Source organism: Balearica regulorum, chromosome 3, assembly GCF_011004875.1.
Source record: "Balearica regulorum gibbericeps isolate bBalReg1 chromosome 3, bBalReg1.pri, whole genome shotgun sequence".
In the NCBI taxonomy this organism is placed as follows: Eukaryota; Metazoa; Chordata; class Aves; order Gruiformes; family Gruidae; genus Balearica; species Balearica regulorum.
Genome location: NC_046186.1, coordinates 20,688,371 through 20,706,633, shown reverse-complemented (window position 1 = coordinate 20,706,633; position 18,263 = coordinate 20,688,371). Strand labels below are relative to the sequence as shown.

Here is an 18,263-nt window from a genome sequence, read left to right as displayed (position 1 = left end):
CATGAAAACATGAATATCAATTGAAGGAAGGGAGGAATAATAAAACAATGGTCAGAACTGGAATGTTTGGAAAAAATCAGTTGTCTTAGGTTTAAAACTTCCCAATCCATCAGTGATAGTACTCATACGAGACATAACATCAATGACAGTACTCATACAAGCCACAATACTACACTAGTTGAGTGTAATCGATGTCTTCCTTCTTTCTATGGTATCTGTGGAGATAGCTATTTTAATATGTGTGAGACAGTGTTATTCCCATTTTATTGATAAGGAACTGTGTCACAGAAAGACAAGAGCAGCCAGAAGATGTGAACAAGGCAGGGAACTGAGCACAAGACTCCCATATTTATTCTAATCAATCTAACCATCATTATTGTCTTGCTTCAAATCCAATATTCTTGTCCTATTTTAAAATATTCCCCACAGATTCCATTATAAAGCTTAGGCTGTCCTGGCATCTTTTTCCCAAATCTTTTATTGATCATGTGCTCTTCCAAGTCTGTTGCCAGGAAAAGTATCAGGCACCAAGATGAAAAAGCAAAGTGCAATGGAGTGAAAGATCCAGAAGCAGTGGAAGAAGAGAGCAGTATTGTGAGGCTTCCAAGGAACTGTATATTTTGAAAGCATGGAAATTAAATACAATAAATAATAAATGCAAAATGAACATTTCCCAGTACTACCTAGTTTCCTTTCACATGGAACACAACTTTCACAAGAAAGTACCTCAGTCCCTCTTGGAGCTGGCTACAATTTCTAGAAATATTTTGGAGGTGATGTAAAGCTTTACAGGTTATGGAGGACAGAAGTAAACCCACCACCTTCTGATATTTTAAATTCAAGATCAAATTATGATTAGGCCATCTTCAGCTATAGAACAATACAAGAGTATGCAGATAAAATCATCCAGCCTGTATTAAGCAAGATATGATACTAGATAAATACGTGTGTAATAAGTAAACTGAACTAGGAATATACGGCACTGTACAATTTCCATAGATCGGTATTGCAGCATTTTTCTGCATAGGCTCTGTCTAAGCTATTGTATTACATTAACAGTCTGTTGAGAGATGAAGAGATTAACCTGCCCAGCTGTTACTGGGATGTGTAGAATAGTGCATCTGTAACTCAAATAACCAGTAGGTCTCACTTCATTGCTGAATTCTGGGGTTGCATCCATGCAACATCCCAAAAGTCTGGTTTTGTCCAGCAGGATCTGTCTGCATTTGAGACTGATGATCAGATTCACTGTGATCAGCAATGGAGAGAAAAAGCAGAAATGCCTAAGTAGGAGCAGATATGGTAAATATCTAGCAGGACTAGACAAGTTTGCCTGGAATAGGATCAGGCCTTGAGTACCAGTCATGGGTGCATCACTTCCATTTCCTATATTTAAAGTCCAAATTTTGAGCAAAGAAAATGAAACTCATGCAATGTTGTCCTAGAGTGAACAGAGGCTCTGCTCTCAAATTTACAATGACATTTACATGAAGAGAGTTCTGATCAATTCCATACTGTCCACGGGAAAATGAAGTGGCAGAGAGGAAAGACAGAGGGAGAGCCAACATTTAACGGTAATATTCTGAACAGGAGTGCAAAGAGATGAGCGATGGATGGTTGGAGGCACAGAAAATGAAAAAAAAAGAGCTTGACGACAGAGTTCTGGCTGGAAAATCAGTGGGAACAAGAAGGACATACAAAAGCCTGGAAATCCAGCCCTGGAGGAATGAGGATGAAGACGTACAGACAATGACTGTAGAAAGGCACTGAAGACAAGGAGGTGAAGAACAAGTTACTTGGGCTACGCTCGGGGTGAAAAAAAAAGCACAACACAGGACAAGAAGCCGGTGGGGCAGTGAGAACTAGAACTGTTCTGCTAAGGACATAGGATTGGGTTGTACTCAGAATTATAACAGACGGAGAGAAAAGGGGTAGAAAAGGTCATTGAGAATTGAACAGATAATCAATAATGACTAAAAAACCCTTTTGGGACTTCTGGGAACCAAATTTCAGTTTCCCACGATTCCTGTGCCGTCAGCAAATATCTGTGGAGTCTGATGGTATTGAAAAAAGTATCTTGTATCTTATTCCTCCAGCAGCAGTTTTCACAGAATATTATTCCATGCGTCTCCTTTAATAGAAGAATGGTACAACATGGTGTGGGGGATTTTAAGGTTCCAAGCATCTCATAATTCAGATGAGGGTTAAGATATTCTTATGGGTTTCTATTTTTAAAATGGTAGGGGTGTACTCTTCATCTTTCCCTCAGTCTCTCTATCTCTGTCTCTCTTTTTCACACAGACACATTTTAAAAATAACTTTTTTAACATGGCCAAATCAAGGACAAAGATGTCAGAAGTGCTAGGTTTCCTATATAACCTAATTTTTCCCCGTCTTGTGAATGGGCTTCATGATGGAGACTAAAGGCATGACTCATACACCATTTTTCCCAGCATACACCTGCCTCATACAGTGCACAAAGATGGCCTTGCGGTAAGGATGAATCAGAACTGTGTACTGAAGAAGGTTCATTTGGTGAAGAATTTTGAAGAAATGCACTAAAAAATGTGACAGCACTGCAAGATGAGAAAGAACAGTTAAGGTAATTGGATGTCGGCCTAGAAAGCAGGGTTCTATCTTTTCCTGCCATAAAGTTCCCATGGTAGTAATTCAAACCAGGTGTTTTACAGATGGTCACTAAAAGTATATTCTTCATTTTCTATGATGTGACTCACTAAGATGAGGCATTTGAATTTGCAGAAGAGATGAATGCTCAGAGACACAGCTGGAAACAGGACGACCTGAGTTGGAAGAGTTCTGTGTAACAGTAAGGAGTCGAGGCTTTTGGACTTAAGCACCTCAGGCTGGTCTTGTAGATGAGTGGCACTTTTTGAACACAGTTTCTCTGGACCATGGTTCCCTAGCCATAAAACGGAAATCATGTTGTCTTTTGATCTCAAAGGCCTACAGTAAAGCTAATTTAATGATTGTTCATCACTTAGATGCTATAGTGATGATCACTAGGAAAATCCCAAAAGGAAATTAATAATAAATAATAATTAATAATTCTGTCTTCAGAGCAGGGCTTAAATACTCTGTAGTAAACAAGGTATGGGGCCACACACTGAACAATGTCAAGGAGACAAAATACTGAACAGCTGTTCATTAAGTGACTATCATACATTCTGTGAATTGAACGAGGAAAAGGTCTTGTAAAGAAAATAATATATGATCATGTAATTAAAGAAGTCTTCATAATGCATATGCATGGGGGAAATTAAATTAACTTGCCCTAACAAAGTTAATTCTGGCATGTATAGCTTTTGAGTGTTTGGACTATTTAATGTGGTTTTTCAACATATAACATGAAATAACTGAAGATCCTGCTGAGATCTTAATAAAAGACATATATTAACCATCTGTATTTTATTCATCTAGTTCAAAACAGAATTTACTTTTGACTATTGGAAATGCAATACTGGAATGATTTATAACAACTGGAATATTGGAACAACTATTTCATTACCAATTATTCCTATTTTCTACAAAAAGTTTGGATCCAGATTATAGCCAAAATTTTCCTTTTGCATCATAAACAGCAAGAGAAGCAGGTTAAAGTATAGAGACTGTCATCTATGTAATACTACAGCACAGCAGTTCCTGCTGCCTACCATAGTCACTTGAATTAATTAAACTACGTAAGTTCAACAAGAAATTTATGACTGATTCTTGCAAGTACAGAGTATATTCAGCTTCCATTAACTTCAATGTGTTTCTCAGGACTCCAGAAAGTCAGACTACTAATAAAGGTATAAAAAGGAGGTAAAGAAGGGCCAGCTTCAGTGAATACCCATCATCACAGACTAAGAGAGTTCCCCTGATGTCTGTATAGGTCACAGGAAACCATCCTAAGTGAGACATCTGTACCTTTCTATAAATTCTCCAAGCCTTCTCACCAAAGGCTACTCCACTGGGTCTTCACTATTGTGCTTGTTACTGGGCTCACAGTTCAAACAGACTGTCTGCAACTTTGTAAGGCTGTAAATACGAATAGGAAAAAACCACTGTCCCATTAAAAGGGCCAGTATTTTGTTGTTCTTGTTGTCCGAAAGTAAATGCAGGCCCTTTCTGGTGGCCATTCCCTTATTATAGAGCTTTCTTGTTTATATTGAGCATAAGTTTTATGTGGCAATATTCCCTGAAAATAATCAGCTAATATGAAATTCTTTCTAAAAGAATTTAAGAAAATCATGTAGACTCCATCTGACCCTGAAGGTTTTTCCCATAGGAATCAACCACTGACTTTTTACAACTCATCAACTACTCCTTAAGAAGGCACAGCTTCTTTGAACTTAGTACAATGGATTTAAATATCAGGATATTTATAAATATTCATAGAGGTAGAAGAAAATACCCAGAAATGCAAGCTCACATTTAACAGATTTCATGAAATACTTGAACAATTTATTTAGATAACCCATTTTGATTTTGAGACAGGTTGGACATACAATTCCCATGGTAAATTCTGTGCATACCCTTAGATGTCCACCTTTACCTAACATCTTCTAAAATCTGGACTTTAATTCAAATATTTTTGAAGTTCAGTATTCTATACAGTCTAGAAGTCCTAACAAAAGAAACTATTAATAAAATATAAAAAAAATCATATAGGACAGGATAGATTGGTTGCATGACTTTGCTGTATATATAGCTTACACCACTCCAGACAATTCAGGGATTGCAAAAGAGTGATCTTACAAGAGGGAAAGGTGAAGATTAAATTTAGATATGTACATGCTAGCACTGTCAAAACTTCCAATGTAGTCAGTGGGTATCTAGTCAGTAAAGTCAGTGCAGCATAGAAGGAGATTCGGTAGACCAGTCTCCTACTTTCCCAACTCCATTGACTAAGTAGGGAGCAAGACACCTGCATGTTAACACCTGTATTTTGACATCTTAACCTTGAAGAAAATACTACATCAAACTTTGAAACCAAGCCATCAATTTTAGGTTTTGTTACACAAACTACTGGGAAAAAGATGCCAAGACAAACAGCCAGTAGGACCCTAAAAGATCAGTGGGATCAAGCGCACCCTCAGCAAGTTTGCCGAGGACACCAAGCTATGTGGTGTGGTCAACAAACTGGAGGAAAGGGATGTAGCTGTGCTTGGGATTGCCCTGACCCATGTGCAGAACCTTGCACTTGGCCTTGTTGAACTTCATGAGGTTTGCACGGGCCCACCTCTCAAGCCTGTCAAGGTTGCCCAGAGAAGTTGTGGATGCCCTCTCCCTGGAAGTGTTCAAGGCCAGGCTGGATGGAGCTTTGGGCAACCTGGTCTAGTGGAGGGTGTCCCTGCCCATGGCAGGGGGTGTTGGAGCCAGATGGTCTTTGAGGTCCCTTCCAACCCAGACCATTCTATGATTCTAAGACGTGGAGCCAAAACATACATATTTTTATCAGGCCTGTTCAAATACATACAAGACTAAGCCAAATCAAACCTTCACCTCCTCTTTTTCATATGGATGAGAGTTTTTTGTGAAAACCACAGGCTCCTTGTGTACATATGGGTAGATGTATCTGCATATCTGATTAATTAAGTGGTTTCCATTTGAATTGTTCTGTCCTTTGAGAACGACTATGTCTCTTATATCAACATATTGAATCAGAGATCATATCTTGTTCTATGAGTTCATTCTTTGCTTTCATTTGCACTCAAAGATATGACCCATCACATGTGTAATACATTGCTACATATTTAAGGTAAAATCTCAGTTTTAAAAGATGCTTTCTTTTTTTTTTTTTTTTTTTTTCAGTGTGCACTGCCTGGCTTACCATGGCTCAAAGGAATTAAGTGCCTTGATGATGAATAGACAGACTACATACAAGATTTTGCTTTTCTAATCTCTTATATGAAGAACACTGTAATTTTGCACAGAGCCAGCTCAGTGGGTACTGTATACATACGTCCATAAACTTTGCAAGGTTAAGGTCCTGTCTCTCCTGCATCATTTACTATATGTTACCTCTTAAACTTTGGATACTCTGGCTTTGCATTCATAATCAATTTTTAAGATAAAGGGCTTTGTTACCATGGAAATACTTTTTCGCCTTGAAAATTTTATCACACAGGTATTTCTTTGGGTGTCTACAAACTATAGCAATTATCATTCCTCTGTCCTAATTCCTATCCATTATTTCTTAGCAACTTTTAGATATCTTACACAATATACATTCACCAGCAGATTTACAAAGGGCTACAGTGGCACAAGGATTTCAAATTTAAGTACAATACTTAAAATGCAAATAAAATTTCACACCTGCTTTTTTAACTCTTTTTCACCCCTGCCTTTGTATTTCAATTTCACCCATACATTTTATTGCATTGATCTCATTTTGCATATTAAACACACAGTACTGACTATTTCAATGATTCTGACAATTTCACAGTGCATTTTGCAAGTTCAAGTTCACTTAGCACAGTCCTGGTATTGCTGTCTCTAAACTTAAATGTAATTGCTTAACACAGTCATTTGGATCTTTATCTCCAGCAAATTGTTTTCAGGTTGATCAAACAAACATGTTCTATAGCTATGAATCTACTTTCACCTTTAATAGTACGATAAACTAATTTTACAATACCTTGCACTTACAAAGCAATCTTTATTGCTGTTTACACACTTGAAACTACTATAAATGAAGATAGCTAAATACTATAACTCTGAAAGACAGGGAAAATGAGGTAGACATATTCAGTCAACATTTGCATGTGATTCAACTTAATTTCATGTTTTCATCTGTGGAAGCCATCGTAGTTCTGCTTTCAGTTACTTTCAAAAAACATGCCATTTATTTAAGTTGCAAAATACATACTTTGGCCAAAACGCATCACTACCTGAACACAGATAATCTGCTGCAGAGCAGAAATTAGAACACTGGCCTTCTAACTTTAAGGTTCTCGCTTAATCTCAGACAGTTCTACAGACTGTATTTCTGAAGCCTAAGGGTTTTTTGCATTTATTTACTGAAGTACATTTGAGATTATTTTTGGCATCTTTACACTAGGTCATGAAACAGCATGTTTTGGCACCTGCTAGCCTCACCAGCAATCTGCTTACTCCAGGCTGTCATCCTTGTGCTACTCTTGGGTGTGCATCTGACAAAAGTCTTGCAGGTTTGCTGGGATCTGGAGTTTTGCAAACAATGGGAGAAGAGCAGCATATGAAAAAGCTGCATTGGTGTTCAAGTGTTTTAGGCAGGTCTTTATTTGTTGATTTTATATTTTAAATATATAATAAATCATGTTGTTCATTCTTATATGTTCCATTTTATTGCTTACGGTTGATATTTAAAGCAAACACAATCAAAATAAAGCAGAGATCTTTTCTGCAAAACTCATTTGTTAGCACTTGAAAATATCTGTCATGGGGACATTCAGGTATATTGCATTAATGACCTCATCTGCTGGGACTTCAGCGAAACTCTGGCACTAACAGTAATAATTATGATGGGGAAACAATTTAAATTAGTCTACTAGACTAAATTAATGGCATATCTTCACTTCTGTCTCTACTTGCAGAGATTTTGGATTGAGAAAAAAGTAGCTGGTTCTGAAATAGTTTATAAGGACCAATCAAAACCATGGTGAGATTCTGTACATACATATTATTAGCAGAGACTAATAAAAAATTATGCCACTGTGGAACCAGTTGAATAACTGATAAGAGATGTATATAAATTACCTATTTGCACAATAAAGTCTGCTCAGTTTTCACATCTTAAAATACTAAGTGGGAGAAGGTGGGGGTGTAATATAATTTTTTAAATTTATCACCTCATGACTATGACTATGAACATGCACCCCAGTGCAGTGAAACCAGGAGCTCTTAAGGAGAAAGTGCTTCCTGAAGTGTAGGATTTTTCCTCTGACTTTGAGCTCTGGCTGAGTTCCTATAGACATAGAGTTCACTTCAATTAACTTTAGGTGGAATATAGGCATCAACATCTAAGCTGATCCCTAGGTTTCCTTTATTCTCACTAGTAAGGAATATGCTATTCTACAGTCTGATTCATCTGACCTATTTAGACGTCTACCTTCCAAAGAGATGAATCATGCCCTAAAAGTGTCTGTTTCTCTCCATTGACTATAAAAGCAGCCTAGCCAAAGACAGTTTAGATATAAAAGACATCTACATTGGGGCAGATAAATTTCACCCTAGAAGCCATGAAAAGGGGCACAACAAGAGTGAATGCTATTTTCAGCAATGTTAACTTCTGTACGATTTTGAAATAGAAATCCATCCACAAGGTCATCTGGGGACAATACTACTGAGAGCTACTGAGCAGCAATGCCCTGCTCTGTCCCAAACCACAGTGGAGAAGCTCCTCCTTGAAATGCGCAAGGTGACCATGAAATGGTAGTGTCTACTCCCTCTGCACCTTCCCAAAAATGTGTTTGGAAGAAGAGAGGAAAGTTTTAGAGTACCCTTCTTTCTTTAAATTTTATTTGCAATAACATTAATGAGGACATACTACAGAGTCATAAACGGTATTTGTATTTGTATACAGAAAGGACTGCTGAGTTTGTAAGAATCTGCACATGCTTTGTCCTCCCACCATGCTTTTAAAAAACTTTTTTAAAACGGTTTCTCGTTATAGCTTTGATTGACTAAAAAACATGTACCTTCTGTTGACTTTAGCTACTTATTGGATAAGTTTCTTTAGAGTTTTTATCAAGCATATTCCTTTCCTTGGCATTCTTCAGTGCACTGAAGATGAATGCATTGCTGTAGAAATGTATTTCTGTACCTCTTTTGTCTCAATGTATGAAAGTCTTTTTTTATATGTAGGCTTTTTAATAAAAGCTATATTTCTACTGTAGAAAACGCATAGTCCTGACCTAAGTCAACCCTGATCCAAACCCTATTTGATCAATGAAGTTTTTCTCTTAACTCCACTTTGCTTTCAAATTAGTCTTCTGTGTCTTCCTTGGCTTCAGAAGAAATACTTCAGTTAGATATAGCAGCTAAGCAATACATAGTTATTCATCTGAAGTGGAAAAAAAAAGCAATATGTGCATATGTGCTAAGATATTTTTGCCCACCAAAATTTACAACCCAATATTCATACAGACAAAAGAATCCTTTAAGATCACATAACAAAGCTAAAGATTGGAAACTGGTTGAAACAAAACCACATGATAACCCTTCGCTAGAGTAGTAGAAAAGCAAGGATTCAGCCTTAAGAAGTTGTAATGATCTAGCAAAATTATTTTTTACCTCCTCTAATCCAATTACTCCAACATTTCCTAAGTGTTTGCTACAAAAACTATCATCAGCTCTATCATCATCAGATTTCTCTTAAAAACCATTTTTACTTATGTTTTATATTCCCCCTGATATGGGATTGGGATTTATACATGTAGCCGCTAGTGCAGTGAGGAGACGCCGTGCCCTTTGACAGTGGGTTTAATTTGATTTTATATCCCAAACAATTTTCAGGATGATTTAGGGATTAGGTATTCTGGCAGGCTGAGCTATATATCCAGTAAAATACAAGAATCTTTTTTTTGTTTGTTTTTCCTAATTCTTATTGGTGATATGACCCTGCCCTGACATTTTCATCTTTAATGTAACTGTTCTCTTTAGCGTGCTAACATCGGCAGCAGCCTGTGATCAATCCCAGTTGGCTGGCCCATGCAATATAAACAACCATGCCTGTTCACAGGAGCAGAGATGCTGCCTAGAAACTGCAAGTTAAAGAGCCTAATGCCTCGTTTTTGAAACCGTTTATGTCTGGAGAGAGACAAAGAGAAAGAAGTACAATTTTACGTGATGATTTCTACTACTTAAATTTGCAGTGGTAATTTATAAACTGTAAATTTAGCAACATGTGACATTTGGATTGATGAACTTTGCTTTTTTAGAAAGTCATATTAGGAAGACTTACACTGCCAAGAGCTAACATGAACTTGTCATCATGACAGTATATTTGTAATACTCTGTCTGAACTAACATAAGGCATTATTTTGCTTTCTGTATCCCTGCCCTTCCATCGATATCCTTACATAAGAGCAGTATGATAGAGAAGTACAGAGAATTCATTTCAGCTAATGAGAGAAGCTAAGATTTCTGACTATTCAATTATTTAAGTGGGGTAACTAACATACCGGAAACATGGAAGGACACCTGATTCTGCTTCAGAAGCAGGGAAAATACAGTCACAATCCCTGATCCTTAGGTCTTACTGAATTTTGTTTAATATTTAGCTAAGTGTCTTGCAGGAAGTTTGTGGCATAGACAAAACCTGAACTCATCTTTCCCAACTCTAAGCTAATTCTCTAATTAATGGACCAGACTTTTCTCATTCCCTGAGGCACTGTAGAACAAGCAGGAAGAATATAAAGCTGGCTAAGAAGAATGTTGCATACCAGGGATTCCTACACTGCCTAATTAGAGTTGCTTTACTATGTCTTTTCACTGTGGTGGCCAGGCAAACTGAATAAAGCAGCAGAGATAAAGTGCCTTAAAATCCCTAATCCATGATACGTCCTCTATGGGTCTGCATCCTGTAAGGGACCAGAGCATCCCTTGAAGATGTCAAATAACTATATTAAAAAATGCTTAAGATGCTGTACCTTTCATTGGGTTTGTAATATATTACAAGATGGAGCTTAATGTAAGGCCCAGAATGATGGGCCTTTGTCATCAGCTGAAGTGAGCAATCCTCAGAAAGAGCATTCACGTAGAGAAGGGAGCTTACATGAGGTTTTCAGGGGTTAGTTCCTAAGTTTCAAACCCATTTATTTATCTACAGTATGTACATCTGTTTGCATGTCAGCAATGTCAGGTATCTGGAATGTAAAGATAATAATTAACAAAACGTGCGTATCTGATATTCCTCTGCAGATATAAGGTCAAGTTTTAGATTTATTTTATACAGGCAAAAAGTAAATAGCAAAAATCACACCAGCAGGGTTTAGTCTGCAAGGTTATGCCCTCACAGAACTGCAAGAGTCAATAAGACTGCAAGAAGTTCTACTTGTAAAATATCAAATGTAAAGAAGGTAAATATTTCAATTCAGACTGTGGGGCTGTTGGCAACTGGTTAGGACTCATCTCTCTCTCTTTGTGCTGGGGCAGGATTGATTTTATTTCCCCCCCTAGGCCAGTGGTTCCTTAATCGTCTTGTTCTGTGGAAGACTCTACAACAGAAAGATCCTCTCGTCAACCATTTAATTTTCTCATGTACATTGCCTCATTTCTCAAACTTTAAAATTCTTTTCTTTAGCAGCCCACCAAAAAGGACTACACAGATTTCTCAGGATCCGAAAACATAGTGCAAGAAGTTCTATGACCACAACCTGTCCAGTTGAGAATCCATTTAATTATGCCTTGCATATTCTCATCCCACCTTCACAGATTATTTTACTGCTTTCTTCTTATTATATTTGCATGTCAAAATACTATTGTTTTCCACTGTGATACGCTGAATCTCATCAACTCATTACAGTAGATTGGGAAAAAATAAATTAGAGGTAAGTTTTCTCCTATATTCAATCTAAATTTTCCCTACAATAACTTAAATTACAATGCAATGGAATTAACTGATTCATGCTTCATCTTATTTTAGTATAGAATTCCTGAGTCTACATTTAGAACTGCTATCCATCATCATCAATGGAACCAAGTCAGTAGACAAATATATAGTATATGGATATCTTTCTTATAAATTATTCAGCTTTCAACTGAACTTTTTCCTGAGTTTCCTTTGAGGAGTGGGACCTATGACTATTAGCGGAGTTTATTCCCCTAATAAAATATGTATTCTGATGTTGTTTTGGGAAAACATAGGGGATATGCAGGAAAGTAATAGCACAATTGTGTCCTGCTATATTAGTTAATAAACGTCTGTAAAAAATGGCTCCCCAACAGCTGCTCAGCATGGAATCTGATACTAGCCTTTTGAATTTCGGTGCAATGCATAGGTTTTCCAAATAAGAATTCAGTAAAACAACTAAGATGAAAAAAAACTCTGTGATGAACATCAAGGGAACGTCATCTATTTTCTCTATATTCCACATACATGGAATGCAAACGTATCCAGTATTTTGCACAAGTTTGCAAGCAATGCTTAAGAAAAAAGCATTCTTTAAAACTGAAATGGGTTTTATCATTACCAGCCTTGGAATGCAGTTCATCCACATTCTGTACACTTACACACTCAGTTTACATGCTCTTTTTTTTTTCGTGCCAGCATATGATAACTATAGTGATTGCCTGGAGGTAGGATGACACTAGGGGATATCCATATTTTATGGATAAATATGTATACAAAGAAACAAATAGCAAGTTTTCCAACCTATCCATCCTGCACAGCTGAGTCTACTGTTACAGTTCAATGAAATAAAAATTCCTGGTTTTTAATAATTAACTAGTACTACCTTTCTGATTTCACAGTAAAAAGAATTCCAGTGCATCCAGGCCCTAAGAGGACTCAGGCACTCATTCCTGCTCTGTGTAACTTCAGTAGCAAGAATAATGTATGCATCATCTAATTTACCTGCAAATGACTCTTTTAGCATGAATTGTCTGTTTAAAGATAATGCACAACAGAACTCTTAGCTGCATCCCAGAAGTCATGCAGCACCAGGCAGATAAGATCACAGTGGTTACCAGGAGTAGCAAATGGGAAAAGCACTACAGGAAATGAACTCTTGTCAATAATCTCAAGAGAGTGCTATATTTAGGTCAATTGTACCTGAAATCGTTTGGTGGGGTAATTGCTCTTTGGTCCAGACTCTGCTCTCTGAGCCTGTCAGAGTGCTTGTACGTCCACTGGATGGATTCACCAATTTTCTTCCAGATTCATTTTCTAAAGAAGAAAAAAACGAAAAAAGCTTTACTAAAGGACAGCAAGCTTACCAGGAACAGAGAAAATCACTCATATATTATTTTAGCTTTTAAAAATAGGTTTTCAATAAATGCATTTAATATAAAAAATTGTTCCAATACCCAACTGATTTCCTTGGTTTTCTAGAATAGAAATTTATTCAATTACTCAGACTTTTTGTTTGGCCCTGCAAAGACTTCCCATATCTGTTAAACATCTAAGGTGATTTAGAGTGATCTTTTGCTGATCAGTTAATAATCAATGCAAAATGTGAATTGTTCTTAAGTCCTCTGATGCGTCCCAGTGCAGCATTATTCAGGCTTTAATTCGAGTTGAGTTCATGTCTGATAATACAGCTTATGGTTTAATAATTTAAGATGTTTTATGGATGTATTCAGAGGAATGTGATAAATTCACTTTTAGGAATCCAATCTAATGAGCCACATACTGACCCCTTACAGATGGATTCATACAGGTATCAGAAAACAGCACCTAGTCCTTCTGTCTTACGATTTCTTAGAAGAAATTTAATATTCTGCTTTGATAGCACAAAGTCTCCAGCAGTACTATTCCTTCTTCACATTAAAGAGTCAGTATTAATAGGATTAATTTTGAAGTAAGGAAAAGCTTCCTCTAGCAGATATTCAGCATGTGTTTACCTTCTACACAGACAGATACAGCATCATATTTGTAGTCATTACTCAGTGCTTATGATTAGTGTCTACCGTAATTAAAGAAAACGTCAAGATGTAACCACATGGTTGAAGAATAGAAATGTATTTTTTATTTTAAAAAAACTACAAAGGGAATAAGATACTCTGCTGAAAGCTGCAGTAGGTGCATCAGTTATTTTAGCTATTGTTTCTTGTGTAGAACTTCAAATTCAAAGATACTCATTAAACTGAGTAGATGGCAATAACAGACGAAGTGTTAATGGGGCAGCAGTGGAGTGTGTCAGGAAAATGAAGAGACCCTGAGGGGCTCACCATGCTGTTTATGCTCAGCTAAATTCAGCAGCATTACCATAAATCCTCTAAAAGATACTGTACTCAATTTCTTATATGCTACTTTTCAGGCAAGGAAATATTCTATGAGATTAGAAAATGGGAACAAAAATATGATTAAAAACTATTTTCTATGAAACAAACTATTTGCATGTAAATACACTAAGCAGTGTTCTATTAATGCTTTTTTGTAATTTTATGAAAACAGAGTGTCTTATAATCTTCAAAATAATGTGTGAATCTAAGAGAAAATTTCTGAAGCTGTACACAGGAACACAGTCTTTTAACAGAAGAATTACCATTTCTTTCATTAAATTCTTTTATAATTTAAGGATCAGGTTTCAATATCAGTTCCTCATATACACAGTTCTACTGGCTAAAACACAATTACCATAAACCAAATAACTTCTCACAAGACTCCAAAATTCTTGATTTCTAGTTTGTTTGGTGGTGTTTTTTTTTTAATTATTATTCTAAGATGGCATTCTGAGGGAGTAAATTCATATTAGGAAATACACATAAACCATTAATTCCAATAATTTATGGCTTAAAAAGAAATATCGTATATACAGTTCTGCATGCATCTTCATGGTGACCTTAATGTGCCTTTTCTCTTTGATCTTAGAAACAAACTTTTCCTACATAAGGATAGATGGATTTATTGTTAAGGAGAAAATGGCTGTAACACACTGTGTAACTTCAATTACAAACTCAGCTGCAGGTAAGAAATAATTATTTGCACAATAAAAGTACCAACAAAACTGTGAAATGCTTCACATAGTCTATTTTTCTATTTTCTGTTTACACGGTGTATTGATATTTATGGTTGAGAAGTTGGGGGGCAGCGTTGCAGAACGCACGCCGTGCCTGCGGCGCCTGGCTTTCAGCACCACGGCTAGCGACCGTGCCCGTGCTGCGGGCGGGCGCGCCCAGCCACCCTCGAAGAACCATCAACTCTTTCTAATAACCTTAAACTTCCGGTTTTCAAAATGAAAAGATTTTTCTTTCCTCAGGTAGTGTAAATAAATGCATGTGCTCTGTATAACGCAGTGTGCTGCTGAATTTAAAATATGTTTAAAAATTAAAATAATGGGTTTTTTTTCCTTTTTTCTCCCAATGCCATAGTGTTGAGGTCTACTTACGATGCCATTATTTGAAACAATGACAATTAACAGACCTGAAAATGAATCAGTTGTTAAAGTACATGAAAACAGAGGTAAGGGGTTGACAATGCTGGCTTCCACTATGCACTCCTGACCCTCCATTTCAAATCCGAAAACCTGATATCCAACAGCACTCTTGCGTTCATGGGGAATACTGTTTTTCCATATGTGCAGTACCAATTCAAAGACCCACCTCAGTATCAGCTTGGCAAATGCACATGCAGCCATAGGCAACTTCCTTGCCCCTGAGAATACTGGAAAAATAAAGTCCCCACAGTTTTCCATTAAAAATTCTAATGATAAAAATGGTTTATTTCAGGAACCCAAACAAAAAAATTCAATTATCCTTGCAGAAGTAGAAATATAGGGTACATGTAAGGGGCTACCGTGGAGACTCTCCTTACTACTTAGCACCCAAGAAAAGCATATGTAAAAGACATTAAATGACATGGCCTCTGAGATGCCCTAAGCGATGCATTTAATATGAGAATGGCAGAAACACCTGGAATGGATACTTTGTCCTTATGAGCACTAGATATTTTAGTAGCAGCCAAGAAAATTCCCACAAAAAGGTTAAACTCGGATGCTAAGAACCAGCAATTCCCATAAAGGTCATAAAGTGCTCCCAGTTCTTGTTATCCCTGAAGGTACAGAACAAAAACTGAACCAGTAAAATAAAATCATAAGGAAATGTCTGGCTCTACCTCACTCTTCTGTAAACACCACCTGCCTCTAAGTCTGAGTAGTTCAACAGTAGTGGTCACTTGAGTTGTTTCCTGCAGTAATTTAATTTGCTTTACTGGTTTTTTCAGGGAAAGATGAAATAATTACAACTATTTCCAATAGTTAGATAGTTAAACTGATTTAAATAATTGATTTAATATTAATATTTATGAGAGACAGCAGATGACAGTTTACATTAATTTATAGACACTAAAGTCATGCTTCTGATTATTCAGAATAATTTCTAAATAAAAATACAGTGGGGCTAGCCCTGCTTCTGGTGACATTAGACAGACTTCTGTCACGCTTTTCAATGGAAACAATACCATAAACCCAACCTCTAGAAAAAAACATTAAGTCAAAGGTCAAGAAATATAAAGACAAAAAATTAAGTTTAAAAGCATTAGCTGAATAACAAATAAAATATTTGTAATCAGAATATGAAAATCTGAATCCAAGTGGGAAAATTAAGAACTTAATATAAGGTGAAAAAATGTTTTCCCTATCATTATATATTTGGTGTATTACCTTCTTCACCAACAATCCATTTAAAACTACAACAAAGTGTAACTTGTGAGCCTTTACGTTAACTTTTATGTAAATCCACCAATAGTCAGTCCTGGTGCTTTGAGATAAATGTTTCCTAGACTTCTAAAACACTATTATCTATAAGTAAAAAAGGATGATTACGAAAACATGATCTAAAATGTAAAAATATAGCAGAGTGAATGTCCTTCATCAGAGGAAGACACCCAAAGTTGACATTTAGTCCTCTCAGAAAATTTAAGAATATCAGCATTGCAAGCAGACAGCCCATGAGCATCCTTGTTAATACTGGATGTCATGTTTTCTGATGTCAGGTGTAGCTTAGGTAGGATTAATGGTTCAAAGAATTGGTTGCTGCCAAACAAGTATTTAAAACTAATGAGGAAAATACACAACTGGCACTGAGGGGATTTTTGGGAAAGGCTGCATGCATTCCTCAAACAGTGGATAAACAGTTATCTCCTGACTGTGAGGCACACTGAGAAAGTGGGAAACAGTGCACTAATACTTGAGTGAAAAACCTGTGGGCTTTCCTGATTGCAGAAGGCAATGAGGACGGTGAAAACACAAGGAAAGTCTTTGCAGCGTTACTTGGGGCTTTTCCGAAGTGAGCAATGTGTCCAGTACCAGGACAATATGGAATCTGAAAATTGTCTGAAGTAGGAGGATGGCACCCCAGCAGGAATGGATGAGTCAGAACATTGTCTTTTATCCTGCATCTTAAAATCCTACTACAAAGAAAATTATGTTAGGACAAAGGTTGTTACATTAAAAACTGTTAATTTTGAGGCATTTCAAAAGTCAACAAATACATTTTTGTGTTCAGATTCACCTCCTCAATACAGTGTTACCCAAAGAGTCAGTGCAGAAGAAAATCAGGCAGGTAATCAAAGCAACTTGCCAATGATTAAACTAAGCATAGGGTAGAGAACTCACTTGCCTTTCTGGATCTTTCCTGCTGTTTCCTTAAGCAAACCAGAGGTAGTGATGGCATCTTCAGAAATAAGACAAATAATTACTAGACAAATGCCAGGTCCTGCACCTGAATCGTAACAACCCCACGCAATGCTACAGGCTTGGGGAAGGGTGGCTGGAAAGTTGCCTGGCGGAAAAGGACCTGAGGGTGTTGGTCGACAGTTGGCTGAATACGAGTCAGCAGTGTGCTCAGGTGGCCACGAAGGCCAACAGCATCCTGGCTTGTATCAGGAATAGTGTGGCCAGCAGGACTAGGGAGGTGATCATCCCCCTGCACTCGGTGCTAGTGAGGCCACACCTTGAGTGCTGTGTTCAGTTTTGGGCCCCTCACTACAAGAAAGACATTGAGGTGCTGCAGCATGCCCGGAGAAGGGCAACAAAGCTGCTGAAGGGTCTGGAGCACAAGTCTTGTGAGGGGCAACTGAGGGCACTGGGGTTGGTTAGCCTGGAGAAAAGGAGGCTGAGGGGAGACCTTATCGCTCTCTACAACTACCTGAAAGGAGGTTGTAGCCAGGTGGGGGTCGGTCTCTTCTCCCAGGTCACAAGCGACAGGACAAGAGGAAATGGCCTCAAGTTGCACCAGGGGAGATTTAGATTGGATATTAGGAAAAATTTCTTCACTGAAAGGATTATCAATTATTTGGAACAGGCTGCCCAGGGAAGTGGCTGAGTCACCATCCCTGGAGGGATTTAAAAGACGTGTAGATGTGGGAACACATAGTTTAGTGTTGGAGGTGGCAGTGTTAGGTTAACGGTTGGGCTTGATGATCTTAAAGATCTTTTCCAACCTGAATGATTTCATGATTCTATGAAATGGAAGTGTAAAATAAATAGCATTAACCTACAGATTATAGACCTATACACTGCAGACCATGAACTACATACGGTAAGAGTTATCAGCAGATTTAGTTTTACCCTCCTACACTGACAACTATTGGAGAAGAATTTTATTATAAGTACACG

At 37.3% G+C, this 18,263-nt stretch overlaps 1 protein-coding gene across 12 annotated transcripts in view; it reads right to left on the bottom strand.

Annotated features, from left to right (window-relative positions):
* The window catches only part of MYT1L (myelin transcription factor 1 like), a 319,071-nt gene that overhangs the window by 220,824 nt on the left and 79,984 nt on the right, over positions 1 to 18,263 (bottom strand). For all 12 annotated transcript variants that reach the window (XM_075747237.1, XM_075747233.1, XM_075747234.1 and 9 more), the window contains exon 2: positions 12,758 to 12,871. The gene's annotated coding sequence lies outside the window, so the exon portion shown is untranslated. The remainder of the gene's footprint in view (positions 1 to 12,757; positions 12,872 to 18,263) is intronic.